The sequence below is a fragment of the Haematobia irritans genome, chromosome 1 (genome assembly GCF_050003625.1).
Source record: "Haematobia irritans isolate KBUSLIRL chromosome 1, ASM5000362v1, whole genome shotgun sequence".
Lineage (NCBI taxonomy): Eukaryota > Metazoa > Arthropoda > Insecta > Diptera > Muscidae > Haematobia > Haematobia irritans.
In genome coordinates this window covers 179,664,505-179,683,448 of record NC_134397.1, presented here as the reverse complement: position 1 = coordinate 179,683,448, position 18,944 = coordinate 179,664,505, and the positions used below count along the sequence as shown (strand labels likewise).

General features: G+C 28.3%; 1 protein-coding gene across 1 annotated transcript in view; it reads left to right on the top strand.

Annotated features, from left to right (window-relative positions):
- Calx (sodium/calcium exchanger 3) overlaps positions 1–18,944 on the top strand; it is a 640,265-nt gene that overhangs the window by 101,913 nt on the left and 519,408 nt on the right. The window lies entirely within an intron of this gene.

The window sequence follows — 18,944 nt, the reverse complement described above, 5'->3', positions numbered from 1 at the left end:
TTTGTTGGTGCTTTATTCATGACAAAAGAAAGAGATATATGAGATTTAGAAGATTTTCAATGGTAAAACGTATTTGAAAATGGGAATGAGTATGTGTGAATCCAATTTAAATGTTGGTCGGGTGAATTTTTATTTTTTTGATTATCTTATATGGATTTTCTTACCTTTTCTAATTTTCCAAGAGAAACAAAAGGGAATAAAAAAGGGAAATTTTGATATATTTTTAAAAATCGAAATAAGGTGATGTTGCAAATTTGGATTAAAGACAAAATAACATAATAAAGGGTGATTCTTTTGAGGTTAGGATTTTCATGCATTAGTATTTGACAGATCACGTGGGATTTCAGACATGGTGTCAAAGAGAAAGATGCTCAGTATGCTTTGACATTTCATCATGAATAGACTTACTAACGAGCCACAACGTCGAATTTTCAGTGAATGGGCCCTAGAAAAGTTGGCAGAAAATCCGCTTTTTTATCGACAAATTTTGTTCAGCGATGAGGCTCATTTCTGGTTGAATGGCTACGTAAATAAGCAAAATTGCCGCATTTGGAGTGAAGAGCAACCAGAAGCCGTTCAAGAACTGCCCATGCATCCCGAAAAATGCACTGTTTGGTGTGGTTTGTACGCTGGTGGAATCATTGGACCGTATTTTTTCAAAGATGCTGTTGGACGCAACGTTACGGTGAATGGCGATCGCTATCGTTCGATGCTAACAAACTTTTTGTTGCCAAAAATGGAAGAACTGAACTTGGTTGACATGTGGTTTCAACAAGATGGCGCTACATGCCACACAGCTCGCGATTCTATGGCCATTTTGAGGGAAAACTTCGGAGAACAATTCATCTCAAGAAATGGACCGGTAAGTTGGCCACCAAGATCATGCGATTTGACGCCTTTAGACTATTTTTTGTGGGGCTACGTCAAGTCTAAAGTCTACAGAAATAAGCCAGCAACTATTCCAGCTTTGGAAGACAACATTTCCGAAGAAATTCGGGCTATTCCGGCCGAAATGCTCGAAAAAGTTGCCCAAAATTGGACTTTCCGAATGGACCACCTAAGACGCAGCCGCGGTCAACATTTAAATGAAATTATCTTCAAAAAGTAAATGTCATCGACCAATCTAACGTTTCAAATAAAGAACCGATGAGATTTTGCAAATTTTATGCGTTTTTTTTAAAAAAAAAGTTATCAAGCTCTTAACAAATCACCCTTTATATGGGCTAAGACTTATTGTGAGAATTTTGTATTCGTGTTCGTGACCAACCCTAAAAACTACAATATTCTTTAGGAATACCCATAAAGTCAAAATTTTTCTATGAGAAATGTATTTGGTTCATAGCTTCTTAAAAAAGCCTCATACACTCACAAAAACGATTACATAGATCAAAAGATTTTCACCTCCCCTTAAGGATTTTGGTATTGATTCCGAGCCAAAGATACAGCTTCTTTAAAATAAAGTCTATATATCATTATGGACCGATATGGACTAATTTTTGCATGAATGTTGGAGGCCATATTTAGTTACACCACGTACCGTATTTCAATCGGATCGGAAAATTGTCTATACACACAAAAAAATTTTTTTCTGATTCAATCACGAAATTAGTTGATCCAATTAATGTTTAATTGAAATGTCTCCAGTCACAGAAATGATAGTATCAATTAAAAAGTTAATTGATCCAATTAAAAAATTAATTGATACTATTATTTTTGTGATTGATTTTTGTTTCAATTAAAAAATTTGTTGAATCAATTAAATTTTTAAATGAATATTTTTTAAAACTCAATTAAAATTTTAATTGGGAAAATGTTCGTGAAATTTTTTTGTGTGTAGTAATACAATATTGACAAAATTTTCTATAGAAATACAATTTTGACACAATTTTCTATAGAAATAAAATTTTGAGAAAATTTTCTATAGAAATAACATTTTGAGAAAATTTTCTAGAGAAATAAAATTTTGAGAAAATATTCTATAAAAATAAAATTTTGCGAAAAATTTCTATAGAAATAAAAATTTTTTAAGGCATATACATAGTCTCACACAAGTTTACATACGATTAAAGAATTTGTATTTGCTTTAAATAATAAAATATTATAAACTATGCATATACATGCTTTAATTTTAGTAAAATAATTTGAAAAACAAAGTATTTGTTAATTTAATTTAAAAAAAAATTAAGTGTGGTTTATAAACAACAAGAAACATGTTTAGTTAGAAGGTTAAAAATTCAGAGGTATGTAAACTTGTGTAAGACTGTGTATTTTTGAGAAAATTTTCCATAGAAATAAAATTTTAACAAAATTTTCTATAGAAATCAAATTTTGACAAAATTTTCTGTAAAAATCAAATGTTGACGACATTTTTTAAAGAAATAAAAATTTTACAAAATTTTATATAGAAATAAAATTATGAGAAAATTTTCTGTAGAAATAAAATATTGAGAAAATTTTCTACAGAAATAAAATGTTGACAAAATATTCTATTGAAATAAAATATTAACAACATTTTCTAAAGAAATAAAATTCTGACAAAATTTTCTATACAATAATAAAATTTTGACAAAATATTCAATAGAAATTAAATTTTTTATAAATTTCTCTATAGAAATAACATTTTTACAAAATTTTCAATAGAAATAACATTTTGACAAAATTTTCGCTATAAAAATAACAGTTTGTTAAATTTTCTATAGAAATAAAATTTTGACAAAACTTCAAAGGAAATAAAATTTTAAGAAAATTTTCTATATGAAAATAAAATTATGATAGAACATTCTATAAAAATAAAATTTTGATAAAATTTTCTATAGGAATAAAATTTGACAAATTTTTTCTATAAATATAAAATTTTGAAAAAATTTTCTATCGATACAAAATTTTTACAACAATTTTGTTATAGAAATAAAATGTTGACAAAATTTTTCTATAGAAATAAAATGTTGACGAACTTTTCTAAAGAAATAAAATTTAGTGCAGTTGGCTGGGTTTATTTTGAGCGTGCTTCCTCTTTTTATACCCTCCACCATAGGATGGGGGTATATTAACTTTGTCATTCCGTTTGTAACACATCGAAATATTGCTCTAAGACCCCATAAAGTATATATATTCTGGGTCGTGGCGAAACTCTGAGTCGATCTGAGCATGTCCGTCCGTCCGTCTGTTGAAATCACGCTAACTTCCGAACGAAGCAAGCTATCGACTTGAAAGTTGGCACAAGTAGCTGTTATTGATGTAGGTCGGATGGTATTGCAAATGGGCCATATCGTCCCACTTTTACGTATAGCCCCCATATAAACGGAACCCCAAATTTGGTTTGCGGGAACTATAAGAGAAACAAAATTCATCCGATCCGGCTGAAATTTGGTACATGGTGTTTGTATATGATCTCTAACAGCCATGCAAAAATTGGTCCACATCGGTCCATAAATATATAAAGCCCCCATATAAACCGATCCCCCGATTTGGCTTGCGGAGCCTCTAAGAGAAGCAAATTTCATCCGATCCGACTGAAATTTGGTACATGGTGTAAGTATATGGTCTCTAACAACTAAGCAAAAATGGGTCCACGTCAATAATTATATATGGCCCCCATATAAACCAATCCCCCGATTTGGCTGGCGGAGCCTCTAAGAGTAGCTAATTTCATCCGATCCGGCTGAAATTTGGTACATGGTGTTAGTAGATGGTCTCTAATGACCATGCAAAAAATGGTCCATATCGGTCCATAATTACATATAGCCCCATATAAGCCGATCACCAGATTTGACTTCCGGAGCTTCTTGGAAGACCAAAATTCATCTGATTCAGATCCCCAGATTTGACCTCCGGTGCCTTTTGGAGTAGCAAAATTCATCCGATCTGGTTGAAATTTGGTACGTGATAGTAGTATATGATATTTAACAGCCATGCCAAAAGTGGTCCATATCAGTCCATAATCATATATAGCCCCCATATAAACCGATCCCGAGATTTGGTTTTGGAGTCTCTTGGAGGACCAAATTCATCCGAGTCAGTTGAAATTTGGTACATTGTGCTAGTATATGGCCGTTAAAAACCATGCCTAACTAGGTCCATATCGGTCTATAGTTATATATAGCCCTCAGATGAATCGATCCCCAATCACTCGCTCACAATTTAGAAAACAGTGTTAAGAAGTTTTAAGATACTACAACCCAAGTAATTCGATTGTGGATGACAGTCTTTCATAGAAGTTTCTACGCAATCCATGGTGGAGGGTACATAAGATTCGGCCTGGCCGAACTTACGGCCGTATATACTTGTTTTCATTCGTTTTGTTTTGTTATTGTTGGAAGCACGCTCAAAATAAACCCAGCCAACTGCACTCAAATCGATGATTTGACGGTGGCAAAGGAAAAGAGATATGTTTGTACGAATTTATTTCGGCATAAGCCGTCTATCATGTAAAACCTTTTTTCGGAAGGTTTCAGTGTGGTTCACATTGGGTTTAGTGAACGGCCTGAATTTATTCTGATAATTGGTTGATAGTTTTGCTGCAAGTAGAGGATGCTGATGAGGAATGTGGTAATTCCGAAACGTGCGTCCATCCAACCATCTTGCAGTCTATAGAGTTTTGCCCAAATAAATTTGACAAACATTATTTTCCTCTGTTGGTTAAACTACAATTGTAGTTTAGTCAATGCATGGTTTTAAGCTGAAATAAAATGTTGACAAAATTTTCTATGGAAATAAAATTTTGACAAAATTTTCTATGGAAATAAAATTTTGACAAAATTTTCTACAGAAATAACATTTTGACAAAATTTTCTATGGAAAAAAATTTTGACAAAATTTCCTATAAAACAAAAACTATGAGAAAATTTTCTATACAAAAAAAGTTAAGGATTTCTTCTATAGAAATACAATTTTGACAACATTTTGTATAGAAATAAAATTTTCGGTAGACAAAATTTTCTATGGGAATAAAATTTTTTTTAAAGAAGTTTCTATAGACATAACATGTTTAGAAAATTTTCTAAATGGCAATAAAATGTTTAGAAAATTTTGTATATGACAATAAAATTTTAACAAAATTTGCTATGGAAATAATTTTGACAAAATTTTCTATAGAAATAAAATTTTGACAAAATTTTCTATGGAGATAAATTTTGTCAAAATTTTATTTCTATACCAAAAACTATTTGAAAAAATTTTCTATAGCAATACAATTTTGACAACATTTTATATAGAAATAAAATTTGTAAAAAAAAGTTTACAAAATTTTTCATATGACAATAAAATTTTGACAAAATTTTCTATAGAAATAAAATTTTGACAAAATTTTCTATGGAAATAATATTTTAACAAAAGTTTCTATAGAAATAAAATTTTTACAAAATTTTGTATATGACAATAAAATTTTGCCAAAATTTTCTAAAGAAATACAATTTGGACAGAATTTTTTATGGAAATGAAATTTTGCCAAAATAAAAGAAATAAAATTTTTACGAAATTTTCTATATGACAATAAAATTTTGACAAAATTTTCTACAGAGATACAATTTTGCGAAAATTTTCTATAGAAATAAAAATTTGACAGAATTTTCTAAAGAAATAAAATTTTCACAAAATTTTTTATACAAATCAAAGTTTGACAAAATGTCTTATAGAATATTCTATAAAAATAAATATTTGTCAAAATATTCTATATAAAACAATCCGAATCTTAAATACCCACCACCATGAATCAAATATTATAGTTTCCTGTGAAAATTTCAGGGGGATTTTGTGACAAGCAGATCAGTTCAACCAGTACACTTCCCGAAGATAAATTCAAGATTTTACCTATGAAGACTAGATCAGCTTCTGGATTTATAAGAACCACATTTGTTTGAGTTTTAGAGGAACCATAAACATCGTGTACAAGTGTTCAAGAAAATGAAATAACGCCTTGATTTAAAATCTAACATCTGTAGATTTTTACCCTCATTATTAAATGATTATCAGAAGTAAAATTTGGAAACTATAATTCAGGTTCAAGCAATTTTCTTTATGTTCCTAAAATACTTCTAGATTTAAAATTTCATGCAAATTTGATAAAAACTATGGTTTCTAAAAGCCCAAGAAGTAAAATCGGGAGATCGGTCTATTTGGGAGATAAACCAAAACATGGACCAATAAACGCCATTTTCGGCTCTCATATTTAAGGTCCTAAAATACCTCTAGATTTCTCATTTCAGTCAAATTGGATAAAAAATACGGATTCTAGAAGCCTAAAAAATAAAATCATTTCTTGCACACCTATTTGTATTCGATTCCAGGAAAAGTGGATAACAATTACGGTTTCTAGAAGCCCAAAAAGTAATATCGGGAGATCGGTCTATCTGATGGCTATATCAAAACATGGACCTATACCCACCCTTTTTCGGCATACCTTTTTATGGTCCCAAAAAATACCTCTAGATTTCCAATTTGAGGCAAGTTGGATAAAAACTACGTTTCCTATAAGCCCATGAATAAAATCTGGAGATCGGTCTATTTGGGGCTATATAAAAACATGGTTCGATACTCATAATTTTCAGCACACCTCTTTAGGATTTTAAAATACCTCTAGATTTCTAATTTCAGGCAAATTGGATAAAAACTACAGATTTTAGACGCCCAAGAAGTAAAAACTGGGGATCGGTCTATATGGGGGCTATACCAAAACATGGACCGATACTCACCATTTTCGGCACACCTCTTTATGGTCCTAAAATACCTCTATATTTCAAATCTCAACCAAATTGGATAATAACTACGGATTATAGAAGCCCAAGAAGTAAAATCGGGAAATCGGTCTATATGGGGGCTATACCTAAACATCAACCGATAGTCACCATTTTTGGCACACCTCTTTATGGTGCTAAAATACCTCTAGATTTCCAATTTCAGGCGAATTGGATAGAAACTATCGATTCTAGAAGCCCTAGAAATATAATCGGGAGATCGGTCTATATGGGGGCTATACCAAAACATGGACCGATACTCACCATTTTTGGCACACCTCTTTGCGGTCCTAAAATACCTCTAGATTTCCAATTTCATGTAAATTGGATAGAAACTAAGGTTTTTATAAGCCCAAGACCCCAAATTGGGAGGTCGGTTTATATGGGGACTATATCAAAACTTGGACCGATAAAGCCCATCTTCGAACTTGACCTGCCTGCAGACAAAAGACGAGTTCGTGCGAAATTTCAGCACGATTTCTTTATTATTGAAGACTGTAGCGTGATTACCACAGACAGACAGACAGACAGACGGACATGGCTATATTGTCTTAGAATTTCTCCCTGATCAAGAATATATATACTTTATATAGTCCGAAATCGATATTTCGATGTGTTACAAACGGAATGACAAACTTATTATACCCCCGTCACCATTCTATGGTGGTGGGTATAAAAATTGTGAAAAAATTTCCATAGAAATAAGATTTTCAAAAAATTGTCTCTAGAAATATTTATTTGGATTTTTGGTATTTTTATCATAAACCGATACTGCTCTCCACTTACGGTTACAGCACTCCCATCTTCATTCTCGATGAAGCAAGTCCCAGATGTGATCTCACACCATACTGTAGACCTGATGGGGTGTAATTGGCATTGATGAATGGCTCTTTGATTTTGAGAACCCCAGAACCTAGAAATTCAAATGAAAATGCGCTTCATCACTCATAATCAAATTTGATCTCAGGTTTAAATAATAAAATTTTATTTTTCTGGTTCTCTATTCATTCTAAATTGTTCAAGCGTTGTTTAGATAATCTGAAAGAAAAAATAAAAAAATGATAAAAGAAAAATGTATTAAACTTTTACACCCCTTGGTTTCTTTTGGTCCACCCTGTATAATGTAAATATACCATTAGAATTGATCTTTTCGAGGGAGTATATTTCATGAAATCCGTAGTATCTAATAACCTGCGATGGCGAGGTGGTTGTAAGGGAAAGTATTATTTTTGATCCCTGGTGTTGGGTATTTAAGATTCGGCCTTGCTGAACTTGCAGTCGTATAAATTTGTCAAATGTATATATTGCTGAATCATCAACTTGTAACTTGACAATTATATATTACGCACAAGTACAATTTCCAATCCTTTCTTGACCTTTTTGCATTCTCGTATTGACTTCAATCAACCCTCACATATAAAATTGCTTTGTATGCATAATATAAATAAAAACTGAAAAAGGTCTTCAACACATAAACGGCATAAAAAAAAACTGCACAAAACATGCCAATATTAAAATCAAATCACATCAAATCAAATTCCAATAAAAAGTACACACACACACGCACACAAAAACGCACAATTGCTTTGAATGGGCCATTCTTGAAATATTTATTGAAAAAAAGGCCATATCCTGTAAAACGTTCTTGACAAGCTCTGTTGTTAGTTAACTTGCTCCGCCATCATTTATTCATTCTGCTAAAGGATGCTAACACCATCATCAATGGCCTCCATTCATTGGGTAATTTAAAAAAACAGCATTGATCCTTTCAGTTTTTCCAACTAAACTTTTTTCCAACTTAGCAGCGTTATTAGAAATGAAATGGGTATAGGGGTATGGGTATGGATATGCCATGGTTTGCCATCATGGTTCAACTAAGTAATGATGATGGTATTTTATAACACCCTCTATTATTTCTTCATCGTCTCTTTTGCTGCACATTCCAGTTTTCTAGAGTCATTATCTCAACTTGTTATAGATGAGAAAAAAAAATTGATGATAACTAAACTAAAAGGCAAAAAAAAACAATTTTAAATTTCCCATCATGGAAATTAATTGCGTTCTTGTAATCTCATTTCGACTACAATAACGGATGTGTGTGTGTGAGCGATGGAAATTTACTATTTTTTTTCGTTATTAAGGTATTGATGGATAATTTAAACTTTTTGAAAACTCCACATATTTATATTGTATTTACACTTCAAACGAAACCGTTTTCAAAATTTTCTGTAGAAATAAAATTCTGACAAAATTTTCATAGAAATGAGAAAATTTTCTGTAGAAATAAAATTTTGAGATAATTTTCTATTGACTGAAAATTCTGAAAAAAAAAAATTTTGAGATAATTTTCTATAGACTGAAAATTCTGAAAAAATTTTCTATAGAAATAAAATTCTAACAAAATTTTCTATAGAAATAAAGTTTTGAGAAAATTTTCTATGGAATTAAACTTTTGACAATATTCTCTATAAAAATGAAATTTTCTATACAAATAAAAAAAAATGACAAAAGTTTCGAAATATATAAGTTTTTGACTAAATTTTCTATAGAAACAAATTATCTATAGAAATAAAATTCTGGGAAAAATTTTCTATAGAAATAAAATTCAGGGAAAGATTTTCTATAGAAACAAAATTTTCTACAGAAATAAAATTTTGAGAAATTTTTCTACAGAAATAAAATTTTGAGCAAAATTTCCGTATAAATAAAATTTTGAATTTTTTATAGAAATAAAATTTTGACAAAATTTTCTATAGAAATAAAATATCGACAAAATTTTCTATAGAAATAAAATGTTGACACAAATTTTATAGAAATAAAGTGTTGACAAAATTTCCTACTGAAATAAAATTTTGACAAAATTTTCTACAGAAATAAAATTTTGACAACATTTTCTATAGACATAAAAATTTTACAAAATTTTCTATAGAAATAAAATTTTGACAAAATTTTCTATAGAAATAAAATTTTGACAAAACTTTCTATAGAAACAAAATATTGACACAATTTTCTACAGAAATAAAATATTTACAAAATTTTCTATAGAAATAAAATTTGACAAAATTTTCTATAGAAATAAAAATTTGACAACATTTTCTAAAAAAAAATAAAATTCTGGCAAAATTTTCTATAGAAATAAAATACTGACAACATTTTTATCGAAATAAAATTTAGAAAAAATTTTCTATAAAACTAAAATTCTGAAAAAAAAAATGTATATAAATAAAATTTTGACATAATTTTCTATAGAAATAAAATTCTGCAAAAAAATGTTATATATAACATAAATAAAATTTTTACAACATTTTCTATAGAAATACAATTTTTTGTAGAAATAAACTTTTGACAAAATTTTTTATAGAAATAAACTTTTGACAAAATTTTTTATTGAAATAAAATTTTGAGAAATTTTTCTGTAGAAATAAAATATTGACAAAAATTTTTATAGAAATAAAATTTTGACAACATTTTTATAGAAATAAAATTTTGATAAAATTTTCTATAGAAATAAAATTCTGAAAATTATATAGAAATAAAATTTTGACAAAATTTTCTATTGAAATTAAATTTTGACAAAATTTTCTATTGAAATAAAATTTGGACAAACTTTTTTATAGAAACCAAATTTTGACAAAATTTTCTATAGAAATAAAATATTGACAAAATTTTCTATTGAAATAAAATTTTGACAAAATTTTCTGTAGAAATAAACTTTTGACAAAATTTTCTATAGAAATAAAAAGTTGACAACATTTTCTAAAAAAAAAATAAAATTCTGGCATAACTTTTTATTGAAATAAAATTTTGACAATTTTCTAAAATAAAATTTTGATGAAATTTACTGTAGAAATAAAATTTTGACAAAATTTCCTATAGAAATTTTTTATAGAAGTAAAATTTTGACAAAATATTCTATAGAAATAAAATTCTGACAAAATTTTCTATAGAAATAAAATTCTGAAAAAAAGTTTATTTATAAATAAAATTTTGACAAATTTTTAAAATAAAATTTTGACAAATTTTTAAAATAAAATTTTGATAATATTTTCTAGAGAAATAAAATTTTGACAAAATTTTCTATAGCAAAAAATTTTCTATAGAAATAAAATTTTGACAAAATTTTCTGTAGAAATAACATTCTGAAAAAAATTTATATAGAAATAAAATTCTGAAAAAAAAAAAATTATCTATAAATAAAATTTTGACAAAATTTTCTATAGAAATAAAATTTTGATAAAATTTTCTATAGAAATAAAATTTGGACAAAATTTTCAATAGAAATAAAATTTTGAGAAATTTTTCTGTAGAAATAAAATATTGGCAAAATTTTTTAGAGAAATAGAATTTTCGTTTTGTTTGTTATTGTTGGCTTCTCTTCAATCGTTATTGTTGTTTTTGATCTCAGCTTAAAGCCATGCATTGACTAAACTACAAGTGTAGCTTAACCAACAGAGGAAAAGTATGCTTGTCAAATTTTTTATTTTATTTTTTTATTTGGGCAAAGCCCTATAGACTGCAAGATGGTTGGATGTACAGCTGTTTCGGAATTACCACATTCCTCATCAGCATCCTCTACTTGCAGCAAAACTATCAACCTATTATCAGAATAAATTCGGGTAATTCACTCAACCCAAAGTGAACTACACTTGAACCTCCCGAAAAAGGGGTTTGATAGTCGGCTACTGCCTAAACAAATTTGCCAGCATATCTCTTTGCCTTTGCCAAACTCAAATCATCGATTTGAATGTATTTGGCTGGGTTTGTTTTTGAGCGTGCTTCCTCTATCTTCATTCGTTTTGTTTGTTATTGTTGGCTTCTCTTCAAACCAACAATAACAAACATTGGACAACCACTCTCTTATCACTGAGTTCTGCCCGATTCCATGTTAAGCTCAATGACAAGGAACCCCTTTTTATAGCCGAGTCCACATTGCAGTGAAACCACTTATAGAAGCTTCGATACCCTCAAAAATGTCATCAGCATTACTGAGGTAGGATAATCCACCGCTGAATAACTTTTTGGTGTTCGGTCGAAGCAGGAATCGAACCCACGACCTTGTGTATGCAAGGCGGGCATGCTAACCATTGCAGCACGGTGGCTCCCTATTTTAAATTTTCTATGGAAATACAATTATGAAAAAAATATATAGAAATACAATTTTGAAAACATTTTCTATAGAAATAAAATTTTGACAAAATAATCTATAGAAATAAAATTTTGACAAAATTTTCTATAGAAATAAAATTTTGACAAAATATTCTATAGAAATATAATTTTGACAAAATTGTCTATAGAAATAACATTTTGACTAAATTTTCTATAGAAATACATTTTGACCAAATTTTCTATAGAATTAAAGTATTAATACAATTCTTTACAGAAATAAAATTTTGACAAAATTTTTTATATAAATAAAATTTAAAAAAAAAAATCTATAGGAATAACATTTTGACAAAATCATAGAAATAAAATTCTGAAAAAAATTATATAGAAATAAAAATTTGACAAAATTTTCTATTAAAATAAAATTTTGATGAAATTTTCTATAGTAATAAAATTTTCTATACAAATAAAGTTCTGAAAAAATTTGTAGAAATAAATTTCTAATAAAATAGAAATAAAATTCTGAAAAAAATTTTTATAGAAATAAAATTCTGAAAAAAATATATAGAAATAAACTTTTGACAAAATTTTCTATTAAAATAAAATTTTGATGATATTTTCTATAGTAATAAAATTTTGACAAAATTTTCTATACAAATAAAGTTCTGAAAAAAATTTTAGAAATAAATTTCTAATAAAATTTACTATTGAAACAAAATTTTGACAAAATTTCCTATAGAAAAAATTTTTCACAAAATTTCCTATAGAAAAAATTTTTCACAAAATTTTCTATGTTAAAGAAATAAAATTTTGCAATCTAAGATTTTTCTTTTGGTAGTTTTTTGGTAAAATTTTCCTCAAATGTTGGTAATTTGTTTTTAGCTCGAGTAGCAACCGTGTTGATAATGCGCTTCATTTGATTAGAAGAAGTTTCCATTTGGTTCGATTATAGTCAATTAAAGTGAACATGCTCTATTTTTTTTAAAAACTTCGATTCTGTCTGTCCGTCTGTCTGTGAACACATTTTTGTAATTAAAGTCTAGGTCATAGTGTTTTCTAATCGACTTCAAAGTTGGCACACGTTTCTGCTTTGGGTCCGAAATCTCTCTATTTATTTTGGAAGAAATCGGTTAAGATTTCGATATAGCACCCATACACTTAGAGAAGCCTTGTTACATTTTCGAGTGCTTCAAAGCTTCTCTAAAATTCCTTATACTCGAAAACATATTGAAAATGGAATTGGAGTTAAAATTTTTCCATATATTTTATACTGATATTGTGAGATTTTGTAAAAGCCCAAAAAATTATGTATAGAACCCAACAGATTTGTGGGATTTAAAATGGTATAGAATTTGTGGATCCACAAAGTGGTGCAGGGTATAATATTGTCGGCCCCGCCCGACTTCAGGCTTTACTTACTTGTTTGATATATGAATCAGGGCAGTAAGCTCCTTTGTCCCCATTATACCCAACTCTATAGAATGGTGAAAGGCGTATAATGAATTTTTCATTCCGTTTGTAACACATTGAAATATCAAATAACAAATATTTTTTTTCTGATTTAATCACGAAATTAATTGATGAATTTCTTTTTTAATTGAAGTGTCTTCAATCACAGAAATGATAGTATCAATTAAAAAATTTATTGACAGTCAATTGAAAAATTAATTGATCCAACTAAAAAATTAATTGATACTATTAATTTGTGTGATTAATTTTTTTTCAATTAAAAAATTTGTTGATTCAATTAAAATTTTAATTGAATATTTGTTAAAACTCAATTAAGATTTTAATAGGAAAAATTTTCGTGATTTTTTTTTTTCTGTGTATAGAAATTATAGCAGGGAGAAATTTTAAAACGATAGAGGGGTGTCCGTCTTTTTGTTGTAATTACGACCCATCCTTTAATATTGGACCTGAAATTTTACACAGACTTTTTTTGTCTAGAAGCAGGTCAAGTTCGAAGATGGGCTACATAAAAACTAAACCCACTATTTGGAATCCTAAGCATATAGGATCAGCAATTTTTAACCGATTTTCTTGAAAAATGTGGACGTACTTTAGATCCATAAATAGGTGTACCGAATATGTTGTGTATCGGTCCATGTTTTAGTAAAGGCCCATACAAACTGATCTCCCGATTTTTTAACTTCTTTACCTTCTAGAAAACGGAAAATGCAAATAAAAATCTATAGAATTTAGATAATAAGTCATGCAAAAGAAGCTCTTTTATCGTATTTCACTAAACCTCAAAATGGTTCACAGAAAAAAAATATCACCAATATATTTCCAATTAAAAAGTTAAATGAGGTTGAAAATTTTTCCAATTAATAAATTAATTGATACAATTAACTTTTTAATCAAGACAGAAACATTAAGTTAATTAAGTCAATGATTTAAAATTTTAAAATGTTTAATGAAAAAATTAATTGATGCAATTAACTTTTTAATCAAATTCGGAAGACTAAGTCAGTACAAAGAAGTGATGAACATTTTTTAATTTTTAATTAAACATGTATTTCAAACAATCAATTGTTAATCGAAATAAAAACTCTAAGCCAATTCAGAAAGTAATTGAAAATAGTTACAATTAAAAAAAATTAATTGAGTTTTGCTATCAACATCAATTAAATTTTTAATTGATCAATTAAAAAATTAATTGAAATTTGCTAATGAAATCAATTAATTTTTTAATCAAGAATTGTTTTCTATGTCCAATTAAAACTGTGATTTATACTACCATTTTCGTGATTGAAAACATTTCAATTAAAAAATTAATTTGATAAATTAATTTCGTGATTGAATCAAAAAAAATTGTTTGTGTGTTGTTATAAATCCCAAATCTGATGCAGTCTCCATATGTATAAATTTTAAATTTATCTTCGGGAAACGTACGTACGTAGCACCGATCTACTTGGGAGAGTATCTGCCATACATGCATATTCATACATATTCGTCATAAATAAAGATTCAAAATTATTTAGTCTATACCTACAAATTCCTTTGATATCAATTTATTTCAGAGATTTTAGCCCCCATGGGGCCATATTATAATGCGTGTTGATGCATTTTCTTTTACCTTTGAATCTCATTTGCTATACTAAACTGATTAGAGATGCAAAAATATTCTCTGGCATAGACTAAACTGATAATTGTAATTGGACCATGTGATGAAACCGAAGAAAGAGAAAGAGTTTCTATTCCAAAGGGACGGGACATATGCCAAACATTAGCCCATAGTTAGCTGGGAGTAGTTACATATTCTCGCTCGAAATGCAAACGATTTTCCAAGGCATTAACAGACCCAATTTGTGCCATACAAACAGGTGTGGTGTGTGATGTGGGCCGGAGTCGAACTAAACTTAAGAGTAGTTTTACAAATTTTCATAAATGTTTTACACATTTCCAACAAATGTAAATGACGGCACTTGTAAAAGGAAGAAGCGTAAATAAATGTATCTACAACAAAGTCTCTCATACCATACATACATATTCACTCACTCGCAATAAAGGAAACTGATCCCCAACTAGAGCAACATAGACCCTAAGGCATGACATGGACGAATAAATGATGTAGGCTAAGAGTAGAGGGTGTACGAGTGGATGGTGAGGATAGAGACCATAGACACCATTTCAGTCTATGGGAAACTTAAGAAGGCATTGCGTATTTGAGTGTGAAAGGATTTTTAAAAATTGTCATTCCTTTAAGCTGATATCTTTAGCAAAGACTTCCGGTTATAACATTAAAGGGTGATAAGGTCAAAATTTGGTCAATATAAACTTGATGTATTTCTTTCAATTTTGCATTAAAAAAACCTGAACACCCCTCATTTTGAAGGTGTGTGTGTGTGTGTGTAGAATGTTGCTCCTATTTTGATTTTGGAATTCACTTTTCAGTTGTCAAAATGCCGTCCAAGCAAGAAGAGCAACGTATCAAAATTTTGCTCGCGCATCGCGAAAATCCGAGCTACTCGCACGCAAAGCTGGCAAAATCGCTTCAAATGTAATTAAAGTGTTTGGGGAACGTTTGTCGATAGCCAGGAAGTCTGGATCGGGGGGAAATCGAAAACCGGAAGCCGCTGAGACGACAAAGAGAGTTGCCGGTAGTTTCAAGCGAAACCCTAACCTCTCTCTCCGAGATGCCGCAAATAAGCTGGGTGTATCGTCCACAACCGTGCATCGAGCCATCCCGGAGGCTGTACACGACGATGCTGACGAAGTTTGACTGCGTGGTAATGGACGACGAAACCTACGTCAAAGCCGACTACAAGCAGCTTCCGCGACAGGAGTTTTATACGGCAAAAGGAAGGGGAAAGGTAGCAGATATTTTCAAGCACATAAAACTGTCAAAGTTCACAAAGAAATATCTGGTTTGGCAAGCCATCTGTACCTGTGGCTTGAAAAGCAGCATTTTCATAGCTTCCGGGACTGTCAACCAAAAAATTTACGTGAAAGAGTGTTTGAATAAACGTCTGCTGCCTTTCCTGAAGAAACACGGTTGTTCCGTACTGTTTTGGCCGGATTTGGCATCTTGCCATTACGGTAAAAAGGCCATGGAGTGGTACGCCGCCAACAACGTGCAGGTGGTTCCCAAGGACAAGAACCCTCCCAACACGCCAGAGCTCCGCCCAATTGAGAAATACTGGGCTATTGTTAAGCGGAACCTAAAGAAGACCAAAAAAACTGCTAAGGACGAGCAGCAGTTCAAGGCAAACTGGCTTTCTGCGGCGAAGAAGGTGGACAAGGTGGCTGTACAAAATCTGATGGCAGGTGTCAAGCGTGAGGCCCGGCAATTCGGATTTGGAAAAGCGAAAGCCTAACTGAATATTTTTCCTGAATTTTATACTAATTGAACTTGAAAAAGAAATTTAATTTGATTTTTTAAATAAACGATTTCACCGATTTACATGCGTTTTACCTTGACCAAATTTTGACCGTATCACCCTTTAATTTTTGAAAAAATTTTCACAAAATTTCCTATAGGAATAAAATGTTCTATAGGAATACAATTTTGAAAAAAAAAATCTATAGGAATAAAAATTTGACAAAATTTTCTATAGAAATAAAATTTTGACAAGATTTTCTATAGAAATAAAATTTTGACAAAATTTTCTCTAGGAATAAAATTTTGACAAAATTTTCTCTAGGAAAAAATTTTGGCAAAATTTTATCTAAAAATAAAATTTTGATAAAATTTTATCTAGTAATAAAATTGCGATACAATTTTCTATAAAACTAACATTTTGACAAAATTGTCTATAGAAAGAAAAAAATATATATATAGAAATAAAATTTTGACACAATTTTCCATATAAATAAAATTTTGACACAATATTCCATAGGAATAAAATTTTGACAAGATTTTTCTCTAGGACTAAAGTTTTGACAAATTTTTATCTAGAAATAAAATTTTGATAAAATTTTATCTAAAACTAAAATTTTGATAAAATTTTATCTAGAAATAAAATTTTAATAAAATTTTATCTAGAAATAAAATTTTGATAAAATTTTATCTAGAAATAAAATTGAGATACAATTTTCTATAGAACTAAAATTTTGACAAAATTGTCTATAGAAAAAAAGAATTTTGAAAAAAATTATATAGAAATAAAATTTTGACACAATTTTCCATATAAATAAAATGTTGACAAAATTTTCCATAGAAATAAAAATTTTAACAAAATTTTCTCTAGAAATAAAAGTTTGACAAAATTTTCTCTAGAAATTAATTTTTGACAAAATTTTCTTTAGAAATAAAATTTTCACAAAATTTTCTGTAAAAATAAAATTTTGACAAAATTTTCTCTAGGAAAAAATTTTGGCAAAATTTTATCTAAAAATAAAATTTTGATAAAATTTTCTTTAGAAATAAAATTTTCACAAAATTTTCTGTAGGAATAAAGTTTCCCATATGAATAAAATGTTGGCAAAATTTGCTATAGGAATAAAATTTTGAAAAAAAAAATTATAGGAATAAAATTGTGACAAATTTTTCTCTAAAAATAAAATGTTGACAAATTTTTTTCTAGAAATTAATTTTTGACAAAATATTCTATAGAAATAAACGTTTGACAAAATTTTCTGTAGAAATAAAGTTTTGGAATAAAGGAATAAAGTTTTGACAAAATTTTCTGTAGGAAAAAAATTTTGAAAAAAAAATCTATAGAAACAAAATTCCCTATGCAAACAACATTTTGACAAAACTTTTTACAGGAATAAAATGTTGACGAAATTTTATCTAGAAATAAAATTGAAAAAAAAATTTTTCTATACAAATAAAATTTTGACAAAATTTTCTATAGAAATAACATTTTGACAAAATTTTCTATAGAAATAAAATTTTGAAAAAATTTTCTATAGAAATAAAATTTTTACAAAATTGTCTATAGAAAAAAAGAATTTTGAAAAAATTTATATAGAAATAAAATTTTGACACAATTTCCCATATAAATAAAATGTTGACAAAATTTCCCATAGAAATAAAAATTTTAACAAAATTTTCTCTAGAAATAAAAGTTTGACAAAATTTTCTCTAGAAATTAATTTTTGACAAAATTTTCATAAGAAATAAAATTTTCACAAAATTTTCTGTAGGAATAAAGTTTTGACAAAATTTTCTATAGAAATAAAATTTTGACAAAATTTTCTATAGAAATAAAATTTTGACAAAATTTTCTATAGAAATATAATTTTGAAAAAAAATTCTATAGAAATAAAATTTTGAAAAAAATTTTCTATAGAAATAAAATTTTGACAAAATTGTCTCTAGAAATAAAATTTTGACACAATTTTCTTTAGAAATAAAATTTTTACAAAATTTTCCTATGAATAAAGTTTTGACAAAATTTTCTCTAGGAATAAAGTTTTGACAAAACTTCCTATAAGAATAAAATGTTGACATAGTTTTTTTAGGAATATGATTTTACAAAATTTTCAAAAGGAATAAATTTTAAAAAAATTTTCTATAGAAAAAAAATTTTAAAAATTTTCTATAATAATAAAATTTTGACAAAATATTCTATAGGAATAATTTTCTATAGGCCAAGGAAAAGAGATATGTTTTTACAAATTTATTTCTGCAAAGGCCGGCTATCATAAACCTTTTTTCGG